We start from the raw sequence: 22472 nt of genomic DNA on the forward strand, positions 1-22472 counted from the left end.
ATAAATTAGAGAAAGCCAATGATTGATTTAGGAGTCCTATTATTTTTACCATAACTCTGCTAGTGGAAATCCAGGACTGCAGTCTTCCACTAGACCTTCCACTGCTATCAATGTCTTTGAGATAAGCTTTAAATAACCACGGGATAAAAGCACACACATGCACCCTGGACAGCTTTATGAAGATAATAACAGCAACTAAACCATGATTCTTTGGGGAATCTCAACCTTCCGCAAATCACTGATGCAAATTTTTAAGTGAGATATCCTTGGAAAGATGTACATTGCACAAAAAATAAAAACCAAGCTGATGAGCTTCCAGAGGACAAAGCTGTGTGTGTGTGTGGTGGGGGAACAGTCATTGCTGACGTCTGGTCCCAGCAGGTGTGGCAGACTTGCTAATCAACCTGATCACAATTACAACTCAGTCATGTCCCTAGAATTCTTCCCTCTGTTTTCCTGTTGCTTTCCGACAGCTGCTATGCTTAGCTGCCCTGCTGCTTCCCAAGCTACCGTGAAGCCCTTCTGGCAACTGAAGGTAAGCTCAGGGGCTGTAGGTCGGTGCATGAAATTGGAGCAGCTGAAGACAGCAACTGTTGTGAGGAAGCAGGGCTTTGATAGCCATGGTTTCTCAAAACTCACCACTCCCTGTGCTTGCACACAGAAAACTGTCCAGTTGATGATGGCTGGTGGGAAAAGGTCCCATATTTTTATGTTGTGAACTGCCGTGAGATCTGCAGGCTGAAGGCTGGTGTACAAATTTAATAAATAAAATAATAAAGGCAGAGGGGATGGAGAGATCTTTGTTGTTGGCATCTATCTGTCTCGAAAGACAATGGCATGCATCTCCAGGGGTGAAGTCAAACTGCTGTGTTAGCAGCACTGAAGTGATGTCCCTGTGGCACAAGCCCTGGCAGTGTGTATGAAGGTCCTGGGCTTCCCCCTTTGGCCTTGCTGATGTAGTTCAAAGGAAAGCAGAGCCATATGTTTGGTACCAGCTTGGCTGCAGGAGCTGTTGGGAGGTGGCATCCAAGATGCCATCCAACCATCTTAAGACTCCATTCCGGATTTGTGTAGGGTCTACTGCTTAGATCTTTCTTCTCCCAGAGATATCCTATGAGGCAGCAGAGGTTTAGGATTATAGTTTTCCTTCTCCTAGATTAGCCACCTTCCCGGGTTGATGACCTCATCTGCCTCTCACTTCCCTCTGCAGCATGTGTAGAAACCACTTTCTTGACCATTGGAGCCACTGTTTGTTCTGTCTGCTTAATCCTCCAGAGCTTGGGGAGTCCCTAACTCACTGAGTGTTTGAGACCCATCGGCTACCTTCACCTGGTTTAGCCAGCCAGTCGAATCCATTCCCAGGGTGTGGCCTCTGTCACATGCTGACAGCTTCTAAGAGCCACAGGTGAGAGCTGAGTGTTGGATGGGCACTAAAGGTGGGCAGACTACCCCAGAAGGAGCACAACATGTCCACTAACACCCCATACACCCCAATGGAGAAACCATTTTAAATTTTAAATTTTCTGCCTTTTTCCCTAATAGGGACTCAAGGCAGTTTACAGATAAAAACAAGAATAGCTAAAAACATAGGAAAAGCATGAGCCCTTTCATTAAAACCAATTAGTTCCCCAAAACCTGTTAGAACAAGAAAGCCTGCACCTGCTGGCGGAAGGGCAACAAGGAAGGAGTCTTGATGGAAGAGTATTGCGGACTGGTTATTTCTTCACACTTACCCATCAATTTCTTGAAGTTATGTACAGTGATGATGATGCCAAACCAGTTAATTATAACTGTTTGTAATGCAAATCTAGCCTGTTCTAATTCCCATATGTATAACGACCCCTGACTCTGAAGTTCCAGAATTGTAACAGGCTCATAATTAAAAATGAGGTTTCATGTTCTGCTTTCCTGTTTTATTGTGGCTGGATGATGGCTCTCCCTCTTTGTCTGGACTGCTGGAAGAGAAACAGATCACTCTTGCTGGAGATCTGAACCAATCACTTTCAAAATTACATCAAGGTTGCCCACCCCTCTGCTAAACACCCATCTAACCAAGGTACACTTCAATAACATACATGTGTATAAAAACCAACCACCACCATGATTTGAAAGCTAAAAAGAAAAAAAAGCACTTTTATTTTTTCATTCCACTGGGCTTGTAAATATGTCTAATTCTGAATCCCAACATGGTTCGTTATTTAAACATACTTTAGAGAGCGTGGCTGTTTGGGAAACAGTGGTCTTTGTTCCTTGTGTTATTTGTTTTGACCGTTAACTCATTAGCATGAATATATATATATCAAATAAAAAGAATTATAGCAGGCAACAGGCAGCAGATAGGATAAAGGTACAGATAATTTCAGACGATAGTTTGGTAATCTCCTTGACAGAACTAGTAGAGTCTTCAAAAGAAGTATTGAATGAAATCCTCCGCCAGTGTAGCAAAGCATCATGCTATTTATTAAATGAAACCAAATTTGAAAAGCTAGGATTGCGATACAAAAAGCTCCAGGAGACAGTCCTGTTCTATTCCATGGAAAGAAGTCTCAAATAAACATTTGGGCATTAACTTATCTGTGGATTTAAAGACTCTGAGAATAATTATGATCCATAGTAAAGAAATCAAGAAGGATATCAGGCGATGGAATGAGATGAATTTATCATGGATGGCTCAGATAGATGTAGTAAAATCTAATGGCCCTTTGAAATTGCCTTTTCTGTTTCCCACATTACCTATTAGTGTATCAGATAAAATATGTTTTTAAAAATGGAATAAGATGTATTAAATTTATAAATAATGGGAGGGGGTAGAATTGAAAATTCTTGCAAAAGAGAGATCAATATAGGAGTTTGAATATTCCTGACACCAGGAATTGGTGGCAATCATATATTGGATTAGGATGCTGGATTAGATATCATTGATCTGTGGAACAAAAAGGTAATGGGATACCCTTGGAATTCACATTCATGGTCAGAGCAAAAGAAAAGACCAATGAATATTGATAATAATCTAATACTATACTTCTTATTTTGGAACTTGGATGAGATTAAGCAGAAAATTGCTTTTGATTTATCTCTAAAAATGATAATATCTTCAATGAGCACTCTAAGATAAGAGGTAGTTCTATATATATGATGAGTTATGTGTTAAAATTATGGAATTCCCTCCCAAAGGTTGTTCATCCAGCTTCTTTTATGGTTGTTTTCGATACCTGGGAAAGGCAGCACTATTTTAGAGAATTTTGGAAGTTCTTTGGACGGGGAGAAGGGTTGTTCCATTTGGTTTGATGATTTCCTGGATATAATGCTATGTATTTTTTAAAGGTATATTGTGTACTTCTATGTTCTCAAGGCAGCTTGAGGATTCCATGATTCCAAATGTGAGGTATAAGTATTTTAATTTGTAAATAATGCCCATTGGTTTTATTTCATTTCTTCCCACAGGTCAGGGAGTGGTGGTGTTTGGAGACCCAGAAAGCACTGGATCCTTTGCATCCTTGCCTACTTTTGTTCTGCCTCCCACCAATATGCCCTCTATCTGCCCATGACATGCACCTTTTCTGCCTTACTGATGTTGATGCTCCAACAGAAGATCAAAGGCCCCTGAAAGTACCATGGTGGTAGGGAAGAGGAGACATCCAACACTGGCTGTCCTTCTCTAGAGTTTAACAACTTTTTGTCGCCTTAGAGAAGGAGATCTAATGTTTCTAGCACCCTCTGGGATGGCTGGGCCCATTGAAAGTATCTTAGGATTGAAGGCTAAATCTTTAGCTGAACATAAATTTACACCTGAATGGGGAAGGAACTGAACTATAATATCATGTTGGATATATGTATATATTTACTCAAGAGGGTAAAAAGTATATAGCTATTGCTTTAAGAGAAAAATAATTTAAATGATGAAAAATGAAAGTAAATGAAACAATGACCAAACAGATCTTAGCTCGAGAAAGATATGTATATATCATCAGCCCTTTGGGGCTCTCTGCATTCGTTGAAAAGCAGTAAATAAAGAAACATTAATTATTATAATCTTATACAAAATAATCCTTGTTGAAGATTTGGACAACCTCAGGCAGACAATGGTTATATTTGGTGGGCCTGCCCTAAAAATGTCTGGTTTCAGCAAGCTATAACTGTGATAATAAAAGACAGACCAAAAGTTCTCATTAAATCCAATAGTTCTTCTATGTTATATGAAGGAATCTTTTGAGACAGTAAAATGAAAAATAAATGATTAATTTGTTCCTAAAATCCAGGACTGAAACAGAATCTAAATAGAATACAGTGGTACCTCGGTTTACAAACTTAATCTGTTCCGGAAGTCCACTCTTAAACCGAAACCGTTCTTAAACCCAGGGGCGCTTTGCCTAATGAGGCCTCCCACCGCCAGTTGCCTTCCACAATTCGGATTCCATTCTTAGACCGAGGTAAAGTTCTCAAACCAAGACACTATTTCTGGTTTTGCGGAGTTTGTAAACCAAATAGTTCTTAAACTGGACTGTTCTTAAACCGAGGTACCACCGTACTGGGGAAAGGCCATAGCTCATTAGTAGAGCATCTGCTTTGCACACAGAAGGTCCTGGGTTCAATCTCCACCATCTGCAGGTAGGCTTAGAATAGATCCCGGTCTACTGGAAAGCTACTGCCAATCAACACCAACAAAACTGAGCTAGATGATCCAACTCAACAGAAGTCAGCTCCCCATGTTCTTATGTTTTATCTAGTGAAGCTTGGCTAGGAAGATGATGAACTACATTGCTGGTGGCAAAATTTACCCATTTATGTACTCAGATATAATCCCCATGGAATTCAATGGGCTTACCTTAATGTATATAGGATTGTAGCCTTCCAGAGGGAAGGGAAATAAACTCATACATGGAGAACTGGATTTAGTTTTTAGCCCACTGGAGATTCAGAAGAATTGTTAACTAGGGTGAAATTATTCTGTTGATTTTCATCAAGGGATGTCCTTGTTTATGTACTATATGTACACATATGGAAATATTTGAATAATTTTCAAAAGCATGTGAACGATGTGGATGGGAGAAGGGAGCTAAAATCAAGTGGGCGATGCCTTGTGAATGGCATTGAAACATGTCTACTTCTGAACAGCCTGCACTGAGTTCTGTGAGGTTGTCCCCCACCCACCCAGAATTAAGATGAGTAAATAAGAAACGCTTCATTGGATGAAAAGGTATTTATGTGTCCCAATCACCTCTGACAGCTACAGCCCAATCAGCTAGGTGCTAGCATCTGAAACTAACTTGCATTAGTGATGCTCAGTGGGTGGCAAGTCTTACAGCTGGTGCTCTGCTTGAGGAAGGAAACTAGCAGTAAAAACACTTTAAGCATCGCAGGAACGTAGCCCACAGGAGGGCTGCATGTCCCAGGTCCAACTGTCTGGTCCCATCTAGGACTTTATTAGTGGCCACCCACTGAGTATTGCTAAGGCAATTTTGCTTTTAGCATTTTGAAACTCTTTGGCTCTTTGTTCGCCAGTGTGTTGATTCAGCAAGTCATTTGAAAGAATAGGGCAATAGTGGTGAGGAAATTAAGAGTTCAGTGTTTGGGTTGAATAATTAGCACAGTTTCCTTTGTGATCTTTTGGCAATCGATTATTTCCTGCTCTTCATCCCTCTTGGGGACCCAAACTGTAGAGTGAAATGAAGGGTATGGAGGCAGCTTTGTAGCACTGCTAATGGTGTGAACCAGGCCTGATCTACATTTCATTCCACTTCTGCCCGCTTGATAAAGCAGCTATGTACTGCCCCATAGATAAACATAGCAAATTAGCCCCTAATAAGCTTGAAGCAAATATTTTATGTCTGTATTTACACAATTTATAACCCTCATAATCAACAGCTATTTAGTGTCACTATTTAGCATCTACTGATAAATACAAATATACATAAAAAATACATATATCCTCTGCAGTGGTCCCACTCTGGGTTGAGTTCCCCATGCCTGCAATTTGCATTGGGAGAAGAAGCTCCCATTGGAGTGAATAAGCAAATAAGTTGGCTGTACAAAGCTGCAGGCGCCACTCTGTTGTGTTCCTCATTAAATCTGACAGGATTCTTGGTCTATCCTGTAAATCTGTTCCTACATATTGCTACTGGTGTGGAAAGCCCCAATACATTGTGTCCAACACCCCCCCCCCTTGCATCAGCGCTGCATGACTTCCATTTATGACTCACGTTCTTTAATAGGCCTGTCATGTTTCCACTCGCAAACTCTTTCGACAGCCTCTTCCTTGGATTCTGCTTCATGCTTCTATGGACTCACTATGATCTCACCTCATCAGGATAAATGTAATATATACATATATATTTATTTTAAAATTGTGCTAGTAGTAATAAATACAGGCAATACAGTTGACATAATGATGGTTAACAGATGAGAAAGAAAATGCAATTAGATGCAGCGAACCTCATGAAAGGATAAATTGTCAAGAGCATTTAGAAGAAATTAGCTGTTCACATGCCTCAGAGTGCAATCCTGTGGTTCCTCAGAAGGCATCTCAGGAACCAAAGAGATTTTGTTGATCTCTCTCCCTTTGGGTGGTGGTCTGCCCTAGGAAGCCCCCTCCTAACTGTTGAGGAAAGTATCTCTGCTGCTAGTGTCCCACCATTAGAAAAGGTGAAAAGAGGGTAGAAAGGTGGCAATCCAGGGGCATGTCAAGGACTGAGAGTTGTTAAGAGCCACCTGTTCCCCTCACAAAGCTACAATTCCCAGAGTTCCCTGGGAAGAGGGGTTGATTGTTAAACCACCCTGAGAACTGTCATGCTATAAGAGGAGCAGGGATCTCCTAGCAATTTGCAGAACCCTTAGCAAACTCCATTTCCTAGTACAGTGGTACCTCGGGTTAAGTACTTAATTTGTTCCGGAGGTCCATTCTTAACCTGAAACTGTTCTTAACCTGAAGACCACTTTAGCTAATAGGGCCTCCTGCTGCTGCCATTCCACCGGATCACAATTTCTGTTCTCATCCTGAAGCAAAGTTCTTAACCCGAGGTACTATTTCTGGGTTAGCGGAGTCTGTAACCTGAAGCATATGTAACCTGAAGCGTATGTAACCCGAGGTACCACTGTATTATTTGGGGGAAGCCATGGCTGTCTGAAGTAGGATCATAGAATTGTAGAGTTGGAAGGGACCCTGAGGGAATATCAACTTTACATGGATAATGCAGATATGACCTGAATGTGAGGTTCATCACTTGCAACGTTGCACTGGACTTTGAGGCTTAATTTTTTTCATTTCACTTTTAATTTGTATACCGTCTTTCTATTTTACAATACTCAAGGCAGTTTCCAAGCTGAAGAAACAAAGAATGTACACCTTACAACAATCTAATCCAATACAAAAATGTGATAATAAAACAATTGTTTATGGAGTTTAATTCCTGCCCCTACAGGCTATGAATATTGTAGACCTTAGGATACCTGGGTGATCTCTCTGTTTCCTGATCTCTCTGACGCAGCATAAACATGGCTAAAAGACCTATATGGTCTGGAGGGATCAGAGAATTTAAGTGAATCCTGGCAAAATGAACCGAGTTCAACACAGGATAATGTGGAACTTCTGCAAAACAGGGGTTTTCCCCCCTGAATTGAGTATTTCCACCACATTTTTCACTTTTATAATATTCAAACCGGGCTGGGCTGAAAGATCCATGCCCCTTGGTATTATAAGGTCACTTGAGAAGACATTTAGAAGTTTTAAAAAGAGACTTCCAATATGACTAAATAAGCAGGAGAAACTTCAAATGGGTCTTTCAGGGTGGTGATGAATTACTGTTATGCGTTTGTAGGGATGAGATGCTGTCTGTTGATTAATGACCAAGTGTGGTGCATCAGATTTAGTTATTGGAAGGACTGCTTCATAACCACACTCCACTCTTGTAGAAACGGGCCTTGTTTTGCCCACTTATGAGATGAATTCATCCATCAAGAGGTTCTTTTTGTCAAAAACTTAAAAGGAACATATGCCAAATGGCTGTGGGAAAGTGGTAAGTGCACTCTTTAAACTGATTTATTCAGTCCCGTGCATAATCAATGCAGTGGACATTTTGTTCTAAGTGTGCCTAGATGGGTGACTATGGATTGCCAGGGTATTGAACTCTGGTATAATAAGAATTTCCCCAAAAATAAATTTTAAAAATAGCCTATTAAATCTTCCCGTTTTCCAGGCTACCACTGAGACGCGAGATCAGGAGCATTCAATTTGTGTCAGAATCAATTCCAATCAGCATTTAGATGGCTTCGGCTGTAGGACAGTGAGTGGAGTATGGAAAGGATTCCCCCCCCCCTTTTATTGATGACTTGGTTATGAAACATGGGCTGAGATCCTAAGTACACTTGCATCAGGAAAAGCATTCTCCTGAAATCAATGATGTTGACTTCCAAGCACTGGCAGGAGTGCCAGAATATTTAAAGCTAGGGTAATAGTACCAGTGCCTCTTATTACATCCAGTAAAGTCAACAGTGCCTCTGGATAATCCATTTGGACAGTAAATTATCGTGCATGTCAAAAGTACAAATCTAATACAATTTCAAACCTGTTTAAATGTTGTGTTACAAATTGCTGGCATGCAGCTCTGTGCTGGGGTTAGAAACCTCTCAAATAAATGCCTTAAAATTCAACAGAACTACAGCAGGTAAAGGTAAAGTTAAACGACCCCTGGATGGTTAAGTCCGATCAAAGGAGACTGTGGCATTGCGGCACTTATCTCGCTTTCAGGCCGGGGGAGCTGGCGTTTGTCCACAGACAGCATGACTAAACTGCTTCTGGCGCAACAGAACACCGTGACGGAAGCCAGAGCACACGGAAACGCTGTTTACCTTCCCGCCACAGGGGTATCTATTTATCTACTTGCACTAGTGTGCTTTCAAACTGCTAGGTAGGCAGGAGCTGGGACACAGCAACAGGAGCTCACCCTGTTGTAAGGATTCGAACCGCCAACCTTCTGATCAGCAGGCCCAAGAGGCTCAGTGGTTTGGACCACAGCGCCATCCGCATCCCTAGAACTATAGAACACACACACACAGAGGGAAGGAGATTTGGGGGTGGGGAAGAGAACTTTTATTTGAGAAGGGTGCCAACTGCTCAGTATATCCCATGAATAGGAGTCTTACTAGCTCCGAGGACAAATTTGGGAGAGATGGTCAGACAAAAGATGTGTTGGATTTGATAGTGCAGAACATTGTCTTGAATTTTTCTAAAGAGCTTTTTAAACTAAACCAAATGGTCCCACTTAAACACAAAATGAAGAATCTCAGAGTATTTGTGCCTTTGACAATACAACATAAATGATCTTAAACAGATTATTTCCAGCTTCATTTTAAACTTTCTTGCATTAAGAATTGTGCCAAAAACCCCTCATATCAAAACAAGGTTCTCCTTGTCCTTTGATTTACTGTTGGTAAAAGTGTTTGTCAGAATCCAAAGATGTGGAGAGGGTACATTTTCCCAAGGCCTAGAGATCTTGAAAAACCAAGCTGCCACTTCACTACAATGGAAGGAGAACTGAGGGTGAATGGTAGATTAAAGCAACCATATAATTTGTCTTACATTCAGTTCAGTCCTAATATGTGTGGCACTAGAGGCTGGGGAAATGGAAGAACCTTCAAGATATATACTTTGCAAATATTCTACAGCTCTTTTAGAGAAGTTTCCATGTGAAATATTAAATTTTAAAACAAAATGAAGTCTACTTTGGAATAATATTTGCAAAAAAAGAAAAATAATAATTACAACTATTTTTTTTTAGTGAAGTGTGCATTACCTACCGATCTTTTGCACACAGCCAGTGTTTCCGGCAGAAGCTAAAAGGAGTTTTAGCAAACTAGAAATCATCAAATACTACAGGAGATCTACTATGGGCAAGAGCAGTTAAGCTGTCTAGCTATTTGTCTATCAAATCTGACCTTGTAAGGAAAACTGACTTGGGGGGGAATAATCCATGAATTTGCAATGAAGGTCAGAAAACCCAAGCCTTACGGTGCATTTGTTTATTTATAAAAGGTTCGCAGCTGCAATAGTATATATTTTTTTATTTAAAAAAATCAAAACTTTAACAGGATAATCATACCTTTATTAGGAGCAAACAAATTGCAAGGTAGTCTGTAAACTCAGATTCAGGCTAGATGTTATGTTAAACTAAAGTAGCATGAGAGAAAAAAAGTGTATGAGAGAGAGACAGCAGGGATGTGTTGGAACATAATAGAGAAGCCCCAGTAGCTTTAGAATTAAAATAGAAATTTTTCTTTCAGGACTTTTGAGATTGAATGTGTACAGAATGGCATTGTGGCAGGCAGCACTGTCTTTAGGATATAGAATCATAGAATTATAGAATCATAGAGTTGGAAGAGACCACAAGGGCCATTGAGTCCAACCCCCTGCCAAGCAGGAAACACCATCAGAGCACTCCTGACATATGTTTGTCAAGCCTCTGCTTAAAGACCTCCAAAGTAGGAGACTCCACCACACTCCTTGGCAGCAAATTCCACTGTCAAACAGCTCTTACTGTCAGGAAGTTCTTCCTAATGTTTAGGTGGAATCTTCTTTCTTGTAGTTTGGATCCATTGCTCCGTGTCCGCTTCTCTGGAGCAGCAGAAAACAACCTTTCTCCCTCCTCTATGTGACATCCTTTTATATATTTGAACATGGCTATCATATCACCCCTTAACCTCCTCGTCTCCAGGCTAAATATGTGGCACCAGGGTGCAAAGATCCGCCCAGCACCCCCAAATTTAGTTTAGCCCCCCAAATTAGCTTTTATTATGCTTATGTCAGACACCACGCTTACACCTTATCTCTTGTTTGCAAAAGAAAGTTTATTTACAATAACACCACCACACTTAAACTTATAAGCATTGTTTAGGCACTTAGGAGAAACATCAGTCATGTCAAAGTTGCTGCTGACCCCACTGCCACATAGCAGCTCAAAAAAATTCTTAACATAATAGTTTGATGTAAGAGTTAATTTTGTGTGCATGGTGCTGTTGTGAATGACAAGTGTCGCCATTGTGAATGACGACTGGTGCGGCAAGTCTTTGGTAAATGAGTGCACAAAGTCAAAAGTCCTTTAGTGAAACAGTAATTATACATTTCGGTAATACTTAGGTATATATGTATTTTGTTTTTCTAGCTTGATCAAAATTATTTATTATTTCATAACAGGTAGATAGCTAAGAGCTTAGGTGGCTTCAGCGGCAGGCGCCCAGCGCCCCCCAGGATTCAGTACCTGGGTGCCCCACACCTCTTGCACCCCCGGGTAAAGCCGGCCCTGGTGGCAGGTCCAGCCCACTGCCTCAAGTGGTAGAAACCTAAGGGGTGGCACCTCCCTTGCCTCCACCACCTGCCCTGCAGCCTCCGCTGCCAGTGGTGAAGCAGCGGCAGCAGTAGCGCCGGTTTATTGTGAGACGTCATGAGACTTTGGCAAAATCTGACGAGATCTTGCCAGAAGCTGCTGTCGCTGCTAGCACTTCACGGACAGGCGCTACCTCCACTTCACAGGTGCCACCACACAATGCAGTCGAGAGAGCTGCATTGCCAGCAGTGGGGTGGCAGCAAGGGGGCAGGGAAGCAGCAGGGGGCACATTCCCATTTTGTCTCAAGTGACAAAATGGGACGCATCCCCCTGTGGTATGTGTGTAGGTTGGAGCTCATGATACAAGTTTGTAAGGCCCCTGAAAACAATCCCTTAAAAACTGATGTGTCAGTGATGATGAGTCAATTTCCTGATTATCATTTTTAACTTGAATTGAAAGAGGTATTCATCAGAAGTAAAACACAATCTAAATGTTATTCAAGATTTATAACTGACTGAAGTATCCTTCATGAACCTTGTTCTTTAAAATGATTCTAAGTTTCATGAAAAATAAGATGGAAAATTCCATGCTGAATTCCACCCTGGAGAAATCAGAGCGAATAACAATGATAAAGAAGGTAGCTGAGACAATTTGGATTACATAATCTTTCTTCTTTTTGCTACACTTTCCTTTGGCTCAGGCAAGCCACAAATACACTTTCTCCTTGCATTCGTTTAGCAGAGCAATCTCTGTGCCGCATTGATTTTCAGCATATAAGTAAAAGCTTGGTAAAATATCACCGTCTCTATTAGATCCAACATTTTGGCTTCCAGTCTTGATTAGAATGAATTTGTGGGTAAAAGAGGCATCGTTGCTGAAGAGATGGAAGAGATACTGTATTGGGGTCTGGTAATAATGGCGTGGCGATAGAGATCATTACTGCAGAGGTGATGAAAAAATACCAAAATTGGTATGAAATTAGAGGAAATGAAGCAGAAATTCTAATTTATGTAGGAGCGATCTCAGATGGATAGGAGAAGAATGAGTTGTTGCTGCAAGTTCGAACATGAGTTACAGATTTTCAAAGCACAGTCAAAAGACCCACAATAAGTGTGTGTGTGAGAGAACGAGAGAGAGAGACAGTTCAGATGTAACAATGTTGGTATGATAAATCAGGTATCAACATGCTAACCCTTTGGCTCTCTGTATCCTTCCTCTACTTATGCGCCAACATGGGAGTCTCCTAACAACTGTCAGCATCCTTAGCAAACTACAGCTCCCAAAATCCTTGGAGGGCTGTTTAAAGCAGTATCATAGTGCTTTAAGTGTATGGTGTGTGAATGTGGCCAATGTAAACTCAAAACACAATGGATGGAAGTTAAAGGTGGTCTTCTGTTCTCCAGAGGCGCCCATCCATTCATAGAAGGTTCAGTTCCATCCAGGCTTTGATGCTTTAAAGTTTTTTGCAAATGAGAGGGTATGAGTGAATGTGCATAAATCCCCCCCTCTCTGTGTGTGTATTTTCACAATTCCCCCCTTCTTCCTGAAGCTTCCCCACCTTGGAGGAAGTGTTCAAGGGCTGCAGGGGCTGCAGAGACAAGGAGGAGCTGAAAAAGGAGAGAACCCTGTTCCATGAGTTGAATTCCCCTCACCAAATGGATTGATAGCCGTCTATATCACTTCATTTCTTATCTACTTCTGATTACTCTACCCATGAGCCCCTTTCAGGTGTTCATTCATGTAGAATGAACATGCTGATTGGATTTATTTATACGGCCATAGACCCATTGTAAAATACAACTGGACTAACAGACCCCAAATAACATGGAGTGTTTGCTTTTGGTGTGAAGCATAATGCAAGCAAGACATACAAAACTTTACATCTGTTCACTCCGACTCTCCCTTTGTACAGAATGCTAACATAACATCCAACAGTCTACCAGTGAAATGCATTAAAAGTGGGAGGATCAAATCCTTCTTAACTCCACTATAATATCTACTATGTATTTTGGGAAATGGTTTGTCTGTTTGTTCTCTGTAGGTTCAGCCACCACACTTGGCATGAACTTTCCTGAGGTAGTTACAGCTCGTGGTTTGGGAGAGCTAAACCACAAGCTTGGGTTTAGATGACACGCTAAACCAAGCTGTGACTTAGCTCAGGGCATCCCCGCAGCAAAACGACCGCAGAGGAACAAAGTGACCACGATCTCCTCCCTGAGAGCTAGCATGCTTGTGCGTTAATGCCAAGCGTGCCAACTCTAGGGGGTTGAGGTGTCTTCGGCCCTCTCAGTAGCTATTGGAAGGGGGCAGACCCCCTCAACTTTGAGGGGTCAGTGGAGGGCAAGCATGGAGCTGAGCGCAGTGCAGCTTCAGTGGCTGGCTCCTCCAGGGCGCCTGGCCTTCTCCAAACAACAAGACAACACGTGTGTATTGCACGTGTGATGTCACACACATGTGCCACATGTCACTCCCCTCAATCTAGGGGGAAACTTGGCGCCTCTGGTTCACACTAAGCCAATGTTTGGCTTAGAGTAGGCCCCTGCGTTTCTTTAACTTTGCCTTCATTTCTGTACAGCTGGAGGAAAAGAATGAGCACAGAGCTGACTGTTTAGCATTCATTTGAATTAAGCTTTGGCAAATGCCAGATGTCGACCTCCTGCTTTACCTTTGTTTGGGGAAATGAAAAGGTGTTTCCCTTATGCTCTTCTTTTGATTTTCCTAAGATAATAGGTTTTATTTTTGTTCTGTGCATTGCACCCAAGAACTGTGGTTCATTTGCAAGAAGGCTGCCAGGCATCTCTCTCGCTCTCTCGCCTGACTGCAGGAAGGGGTTGTTATTCTCTCCCTCCATGGAAAGCCCAAAGGCTACATTTGTCATGCAGTCACTTTGTTGTGAGTGCGTAATTAAATGTACAGCACTTTGGGATGTTCGGAACTATAAAAAATTACCATAGAAATTCAAGTTGTTGAACTTCCTCCCCACTTCCAATAGAGAAACACAAATGCAAACAAAGCAGACCTAAAAAGGTTCCTAGGGATAAAAATGTGAACATTGGTATATAAATAAAACATTAGAAGGAAAACAAAATACTTCCGGAAAACAAATCAATAAAGAAAAGAAGTCATTTGGGGAAGCTGATCAGAAGAGAGAGGATTTTTCCTGCTCCAATAAAATAAGAAAAATATGCCCATTAAAGACAAACTCCCCCATGGAACCAAATTTCGGTGCCTCAACTGGGTTGTTAAAATCAGGTGTGTGCCATGTTCACCCTGGGGGTGGCCACAAAATGCTCCATCTATAGATGCCAGTGCTAAAGCTCTAATTGAAATTGTTGGCACAGAGTTTCCTGTGAATGACTATATTGGAGAGACTGGGCAGAATCCAAAAGAAATTTCTCTGAAAAGGCCTTGTATGGGACTTGCAGAAGTCACTCCCCAACCAGCTGCCCAGGGCACATATGCCCCCTTGCAGAAAGTAGTGGATGTGCTGGTGTGTAGCTGCTGATCATTTCATGGCTGCTATAGCTCAGCGACAGAGCATAAGATTTGCAGGCAGTGGCATCTGTTGGAAACATGAGAATAACTTCTGTCAGGGTTTAGGTCCTGTTTAGGCACAGGGTTTAGGTCAGGTTTGGACCCTGGCATCTCCAGGCAGGATAGGGAAAGTCTATTGTTTGAAATCACCGAGAGATGCATTAAGAACATAAGAAGAGGCTGCTGGTTCAGGCCAGTGGCCCATTTAGTCTAGCATTCTGTTCTCGCAGTGACTAACCAGATGCCTGTGGCAAATTCACAAGCAAGATTTGAGCACAAGAGCACTCTCCCCTCTTTTGCTTTCCAGCAACTGGTATTCAGAACCATTGCTGTCTCCAACTGTGGAAACAGAGCATAGCCAACGTTCCTCCACCAATTTGTCTAATCCTCTTTTAGAAGCATCTAGGTTGGTGACCTCACTGCCTCCTGCGGGAGCAAGTTCCATACTATATGAAGAAGTGCTTTCTTGTTATCTGTCCTAAATTTTCCCATGTGCATCTTCATTGGCTGAGTAGTACTGTAATGAGGGGGGGGGGGGAGAGAGACTTTTCTGTATCCACTTTCTCCAGGCTATGTATAATTTTATAAAATTCTGTCAAGCCACCTCTTATTCATCTTTTATCAAAAGTCCCAGACACTGCAACCTTCCTTCACAGGATCATTGCTCTATCCCCTTGATAATTTTGGTTGTCGTTTTCTGAACCCTTTTTCAACTCTACAATATCCTGTTTCAGCTGAGGTGACCAGAACTCTACATACGTAGTACAGCCATACCTCAGGTTACAGACGCTTCGGGTTGCGGTTTTTCGGGTTACAGACCCGCTGAAACCCGGAAGTCCCGGAACAGGTTACTTCTGGGTTTGGGGGGTTGCGCATGCGCAGAAACGCCAAATCGCAACCTGTGTGTGTGCAGATGCTGCAGGTTGCAAACATTGCGGGTCTGCTAACGTGCATCCCACACGGATCACGTTCGCAACCCAAGCATCCACTGTATTCTAAAGGTGGTCGCATCACAGATTTGTAGAATGGCATTGTGATACCAGTAGTTTTGCTATCGATTCCTTTCCAAATGATCCCTTGTCTTTTTCACAGCTGCCACACGCTGGGCTGACATCTTCATCAAGCTATCTATAACCACCCCAAGGTCGCATTCCTGGTCCATCACCTTCAGTTCAGACCCCATGAACGTATATGTGAAATTAAGATTTTTTTGTCACAGCATACATCACTTTACACTTTATATTTTGAAGCATTCCCACCCCCCCACCCCCCATTTTCTGACATAGTTTGTTTTAAGCTGGTAATGTGTACACATCCTTGGTTTAAGGCAGATTTCCATGCTCCTATGAGTTCACTGGTACTTACTCCAAAATCAGTGCACATGATGGCAGCCTTTAAGGAGAATACTGATTTAAATCCTTCCCTCGGCTAAGCTAAAGTACTTGAATTTAAGTGGAATTAGTCCCATTAAACTGATCAATGTGATTGATTGGCTTCAGTAGAAACACGCTGGCATAATCGGTTTGTGGATTGCAGGCATCAACATCATCTCTTATTGGGGGTGGGGGCGGAAATGCCCCTAAAATTACCAGGCATTGCACACCAGGAATTGAAAATCACATGGCCCTTCCCACAGGTTTAAAATCTAAAAATGACCTACACATACCGGGAATGAGGTACAGTAGAGATTTAGTAAAATGTTTCCATTTAACGATAATCATCCTTTGGACTGGCTGTTTTGTTCATTGTGCATTGTCACCTGACTGTTGTCATGACTTTGTTGTCATGACTACCATCACTCTGCCCCACCGTCTTTAGACAATGGACCTTACGAACTTAAGGCCTTGGAAAATGCAACAGAATAAATTAAGCATTTCATTTGTGATATCTGGGAAGATGTCCTACACAATTACCTTACTGGAAGGCAAGGCAAGGACATTACGGTGACTGCTACCCCAAAACGGTGTGTGTGGAAGCATCTGAATAATGGATTCCTAAACAGTTTCTCCCCTGACACCCACACCCACACTGCTTTCCTTAAAAGTCTTAGAGTGTCAAATTTCAGCCCTTTGATCCAATGGAGTAGACAGACCATGAGTTCTCATGTGACCCGACTGATCTTAGGTCATCAGATTTCTCATCCTGTCATGTGCCAGCTTTAATAGGCATATCACTGCTGTTGCCCTAAAGGCTCAATATGTGCTGTCATTTAAAGCACAGAACAAGTCAGGTAAACATCTACATAGTTTGACCATTTGCTAATGCTGCTTGTCAGAAGAGGTGGTTCAAGCAATAATAGGTGTTTTTTTTCTCTGCATCCAGTATGTTTATGAGATTTTAGTCACATCATTTACTGACTTGTTTCATACAAAGGGTCCCACAGCTCGTGTTACAGGCCCATGAAATCCCACAGGTGCTGTTGTGTGTAAGTCTGGATTTGCATTTTTAAAAACTTGTTTTATACAAGGGGTCGCATGAAATCCCACAAGTAGTGAATGTGGGGATGTGGAGGAGAGCACTGGCCCAATACATTTTTGCTGCCTGAGGCAGAGCAGCAAATGATGTCCCTCCCAGTACAGTGGTACCTCGGGTTAAGTACTTAATTCGTTCTGGAGGTCCGTACTTAACCTGAAACTGTTCTTAACCTGAGGTACCACTTTAGCTAATGGGGCTTCCCGCTGCTGCTGCTGCGCCACCGCCGCACGATTTCTGTTCTCATCCTGAAGCAAAGTTCTTAACCTGAAGCACTATTTCTGGGTTAGTGGAGTCTGTAACCTGAAGCGTATGTAACCCGAGGTACCACTGTGCTGGAATTAGGGTGGTACAGGAAGTTCCCCTGCACACAGTGCCAAGCCGAGGGGGCACATAATAATACTAATACTACTAATAGTAACAATAATCATAACAGCAACAATAAAGCAATTTATATTTATATTTATATTTATATTTATATTTATATTTATATTTATATTTATATTTATATTTATATTTATATTTATATTTATATTTATTTATACAGGTGCCTACTGAGAAGATGCAGGAAAAAGCAGCTGTACCAAAAGGAATTATTGTGAAAAAAAATTGGGGGGGGGGAATGCACCAATTTTTGCCCTTGCTCAGGGCGCCATTTTGATGTCAGGGACTGGGCAGATGAGGGGGACTGGTGGAGACGGCCACCTCAAGAGCCTTCTAGAGAGGAGGTAGTGGGAGAGAGTATGGAGTGGTGGTTTGAGACAGGTCACACCCCAGAGAAAAAGGAGGAGCTGGGAAATAATGGGTGACGACAAACAGGAGCAAGGTAGTGGTGAACAGAGACAGGAGTTAGATGTGTTAGAAACAGTGCATCAGCCAAGTGACACATTGTCTCTGGAGAATTTGCCAGAGCCACCTCTTTCCCCCAGGACAAGACGTGTACTGTGTGTCTCAGAGCAGAAAGCCCCAAAGAGACTTGTCCTTAGCAGGCAGCAGGAGGGATCTGATTGCTAGTAAGTATTTGCTGGGGATTGGAGCGGCACTCTGAGCAATGTCGGCTCAAGTGAGAGGGTGTATTTTCCATGTCTTCCTGTGTACCTGTGGATTAAAATTAAAGAACCGAAAAGCTCTCTCTGCTTCTCTGATTTCACTAGGCAGATAGCCAGTGAACTGTTGACGGCACGCCTGACAATTACCAAAGTCCGTCTCTGCCCCTACCAAGTCATGGCACATAATACTCAAGGTCATGTTGGCACTTGAGGCAGAAAACCCCACAAGCACCTCTCCTCCTTCCAGGCAGTTATCTAACAAGAAATCAAGTAAGTAAAAATTTGCTGCCCTATCATGACACCCAAAATTTGCCACCTGAGGCATATGTCTCACTCTGCCTGCTGGTCTCTAGTCATGCCTATATGGGTCTCCAGGCAATAGTGGATAATTGTGCTTATAATGATGATGTAAATATGAAAGCTTATACCCAGAACAAACTTAGTTGGTCTCTAGGGTGCTACTGGACAATTTTGTATTTTTTTCCCATTTATTTCGACTGCATCAGACCAACATGGGTACCTACCTGAATCTTTATCTGCTTTTTGCTACATATCAATAGGATGCCAAAAGTATACAAGCAGGCTTTGATAATTCCCCTCCATCAGTTGGCAACCCCAATGTTTCAGTGGAAAGTTCCTTTGTGGGACTGGGAAGGAAGCAGAGGAAATATTTGTGGCATAATATTTGCTGTGATGGACAATTTAGTAGTAGTATACTGTATATTATAATCAGGATCATTCAGTCTCCACACAAAGTACTAAATTTATTCCCATGGAAACTGGTGTTTGGGTATGAATAAATAGACTGCCTCTTGACAGTTTCCTTTCCTTTCTTTTTTTGTTAGGATGTTTTGTGGCTCCCATTGAGGAAACCAAACACACGCGCGCGCACACACACACACACACACACACACACACACAGAGAGAGAGAGGGAGCTCTTTACCTCAAAGCAGCTGCTAACACTTTTCCTAGTCATAAGTTTGCAATTAATAGAACATCGAGTATTTGCCATTTTGCCAAGTTGAATCTGTTTAAATAAGAGAGTGATCAAAACATTAGATGGAATTATGTAGTGTGTGTATGTGTGTTAAGCATAAGATGTTTTCTCTTACCAGCATAATATATTTATTTTTAAATGATTCTTATCCTAGGATTATGAGTGTCTTTTTGCAAGGGGGAAAATATGTTTGGCATGTGAGGAAGGGAGAAGGGCAAGGAAACAGATTTAGACTACAATCCTAGGCATTACAACTGAGAAGCAAGTCTCATTTTGTTCTTTCCTCTGCAAAATACACGGATGGGGAATCTGTGGCCTTCCAGAAGTTGCTTGACTGCAAATCCAGTCATCCCCGACTACTGACCATATTGCCTGGGGCAGATGTGTAATGAAGTCCAGCCAGACCTGGAGGGCCACTGATTCCTTCCCATTGCCCTAAGGAGCCCTTCTGGTTTTAAAATCTGGCTGAACCCATGAAGCATGTATTGTTTTCCTTTTATTTTATTTTAAAAGCAAACATACTGAGGGAGAAAAAACTGATTTGGGAGGGGGATATTATTAGTTTATTGTTCTTATTTTTACTATGAATTTTGTGGTTATTATATTGTCATTTTATATTGTGAACCACCCTGAGATCTGAAGATGAAGTGTGGCTAACTACTACTACTGAAAATGTAACATGCCATGTAAAATTTACAAACTGGCAAACTTTATGGTATTGCTTGCACAACTCTTCAAAGTCTCCTATTCCCATTTGGATTGAGGGCCTGATCCTGAAGGGTACAGAGCAATAGCTGCACCTGCTGTATTAGTTAGATATGGCAAGCATCCAGCATCTTTCAGCTTCTGTTCCTTTATCGGCTACTAGCAGGTCACAGAAGGGTTTTTCTTCCTTCCTTTTTTGAACTGCAGTTAGTGGAATGGTTTCTCCTGAAGAAAAGTGAAAAACTGCAGTTCTCTTTCTGAAGAAAAGGAAGAGAGGAGCATTCATCTCACCAGACTCTCCCTAATCAGCTATCCTCAACATATGCAATGAAGTGTGGTGTAGTCATCTATTAATAAATAAAATAAAAATAATGTTTTCTCGGTGGCCTACCAGTCATTCAAGTCTGTTCAGTCACAGAGCCGTATCCTTTAGATCCTAACTTGCTTCATGTTCTGAAGGACAGACAGCTGGTTTTGCATTTGGAATATTAGACGACACTGCAATGCATCCATTTTGCTCTGGGCTGACTCACCAAACTTTCAGCTTTCTCCGTGAGGAAAGAATACATTCCCTGTTTTTTACTGCTCCGTCATGAACTTGTATGTTGCTGGATTCTCTAAAAGAAAGTTGGTGCCATTTGGCAGTCTCAGTTGACATTGATTACTTACTAATTTTAGGTGGGGTGAACATTTCTCATCATCAAGCCATAAAAGGAATTAAATACTGATTACTATTTAATCTTTTCTCAAGGGCTGTTTGTTGGCTTTAGATCAAACCAAAACACAATAGGAGCCATGCTTGTGACCTGTGTACAAAAATGTGTTGTTGTTTTTCAAAGGTCAGTAAAATGAAAAGAGAGTAACTCATTGAAGCAGCTTTCCTTTAGCAACAAATCACACTGCACTCAAAATATTGAGTGTGTGACAAATGTATTTATTTATTGTATCATTTTGTGAGGTGCTGATATGACCTTAAACTTGAGAGACCTTTTTCTTACAGTGGGAAATGCAGTGGTGCCCCGCAAGACAAATGCCTTGCACGACGGAAAACCCGCTAGACGAAAGGGTTTTCTGTTTTTGAGCTGCTTCGCAAGACGAATTTCCCTATGGGCTTGCTTCGCAAGACGAAAACGTCTTGCGAGTGTTCCGATTTTTCCCCGCTCCCCCCCTTTTCTAAGCCGCTAATAGCCTTTTAGCCGCTAAGCCGCTAAGCCTTTAATAGCCGCTAAGCCGCTAATAGGGTTGCTTCGCAAGACGAAAAAACCGCTAGACGAAGAGACTCGCGGAACGGATTATTTTCGTCTTGCAAGGCACCACTGTGTATTCATTCTAACAGTTTTCCTTCATGTGGTGTTGGGGAGGGGCACTGAAATGTCACCTTAAGTTAAGCTTGCTATCTTTTTTCTTCTTCTGTCAGGACTACTGTGCTTTTCAGAGCTGTGTGACTTGCTGAAATTTCTACCCCATTACTGCATCTGCATGCCAGGATAAGATTCAGCTGTTGAATTTCCACTTGCCATGTAGCTATTAAAGTCACACAAACCTTATTCTCCCTACCCCTTGCATTTAAAAACTGACAAACCCTTAATTTAATGATCTTTAGTATACATTAACTTTTGAATTTTCCAGCTTTCCTGCTCTGGTTATTTTGGCTTCAATCCTGCACTCAATTATCTGCACTCATTTACCTGAACAAGACTAATAAATGTTCAGATATGCTCTATGATATATACAAAGTTGGAAGGGCTGCAAGCATATGGACTAGACTTCTGGACTGGCTAGAGATGCACCTGTCCTGGAAGTGGCATATTCAACATGGGAAGTAAACTTTGCCCTTCAAATCATAAACACATTTCAAAAAGAAGCATTAGTTCAATAGTTCAATACTCCTTTCCCAGGCAGATGTACACAGAAATACCGTCCTAGCAAATTCATTTTATTTCCAACAGTCAGGCTGAGTGTCACTGCCTACCTAGCCAAAAGGTACCACCCACACAGAATGTTAAAGGCATTAGCAGATTTGGAGGAATGCCAAATTAGCAGAAGTGTGAAAAACTTTAGGGGGAAAACAGACCAATGAGGACTGAGCATGCTTGGAGGGCACGAAATGCTGACTGACAGGGCTGAGGTGAGAAAACTAAGTGGGAAGAGAAACTACTGCACTCCACGCCGCAATGTTTTGTTGCTGGCCCTGCTTGTCGCAGAATTAACTTTGAAGGAATGGATGTGGAAATGATGGTTGCTAAATGTTGCTGCTGGATGCTCCACTACAAAGTTGGTGCCATAGTCGCTGCTGAAGCTGCTTGTTCTTATTCACAGATGAGAAAGATAAATAAAATGCAAAAGGTGTGACTGTGACAGGTCAAAGTCTTTTAAGTATCCTTGAGCCACATGCTGA

The 22472-nt window shown here is 41.9% G+C and overlaps 1 long non-coding RNA gene across 2 annotated transcripts in view; it reads left to right on the forward strand.

The window, feature by feature from the left end:
• Nucleotides 1–20401, forward strand: part of LOC310703901 — a 52401-nt gene extending 32000 nt beyond the window's left edge. The window contains exons 3-4 of one of the 2 annotated variants that reach the window (XR_014524451.1): nt 18477–18641; nt 20282–20401. This is a non-coding gene — a long non-coding RNA (uncharacterized lncRNA). The remainder of the gene's footprint in view (nt 1–18476; nt 18642–20281) is intronic. The other variant, XR_014524450.1, reaches the window with a different exon arrangement.
• The last annotated feature ends 2071 nt before the right edge of the window (nt 20402–22472 follow it).

This window comes from Podarcis liolepis (genome assembly GCF_965112155.1).
Source record: "Podarcis liolepis genome assembly, chromosome: 3".
Taxonomy (NCBI): Eukaryota; Metazoa; Chordata; class Lepidosauria; order Squamata; family Lacertidae; genus Podarcis; species Podarcis liolepis.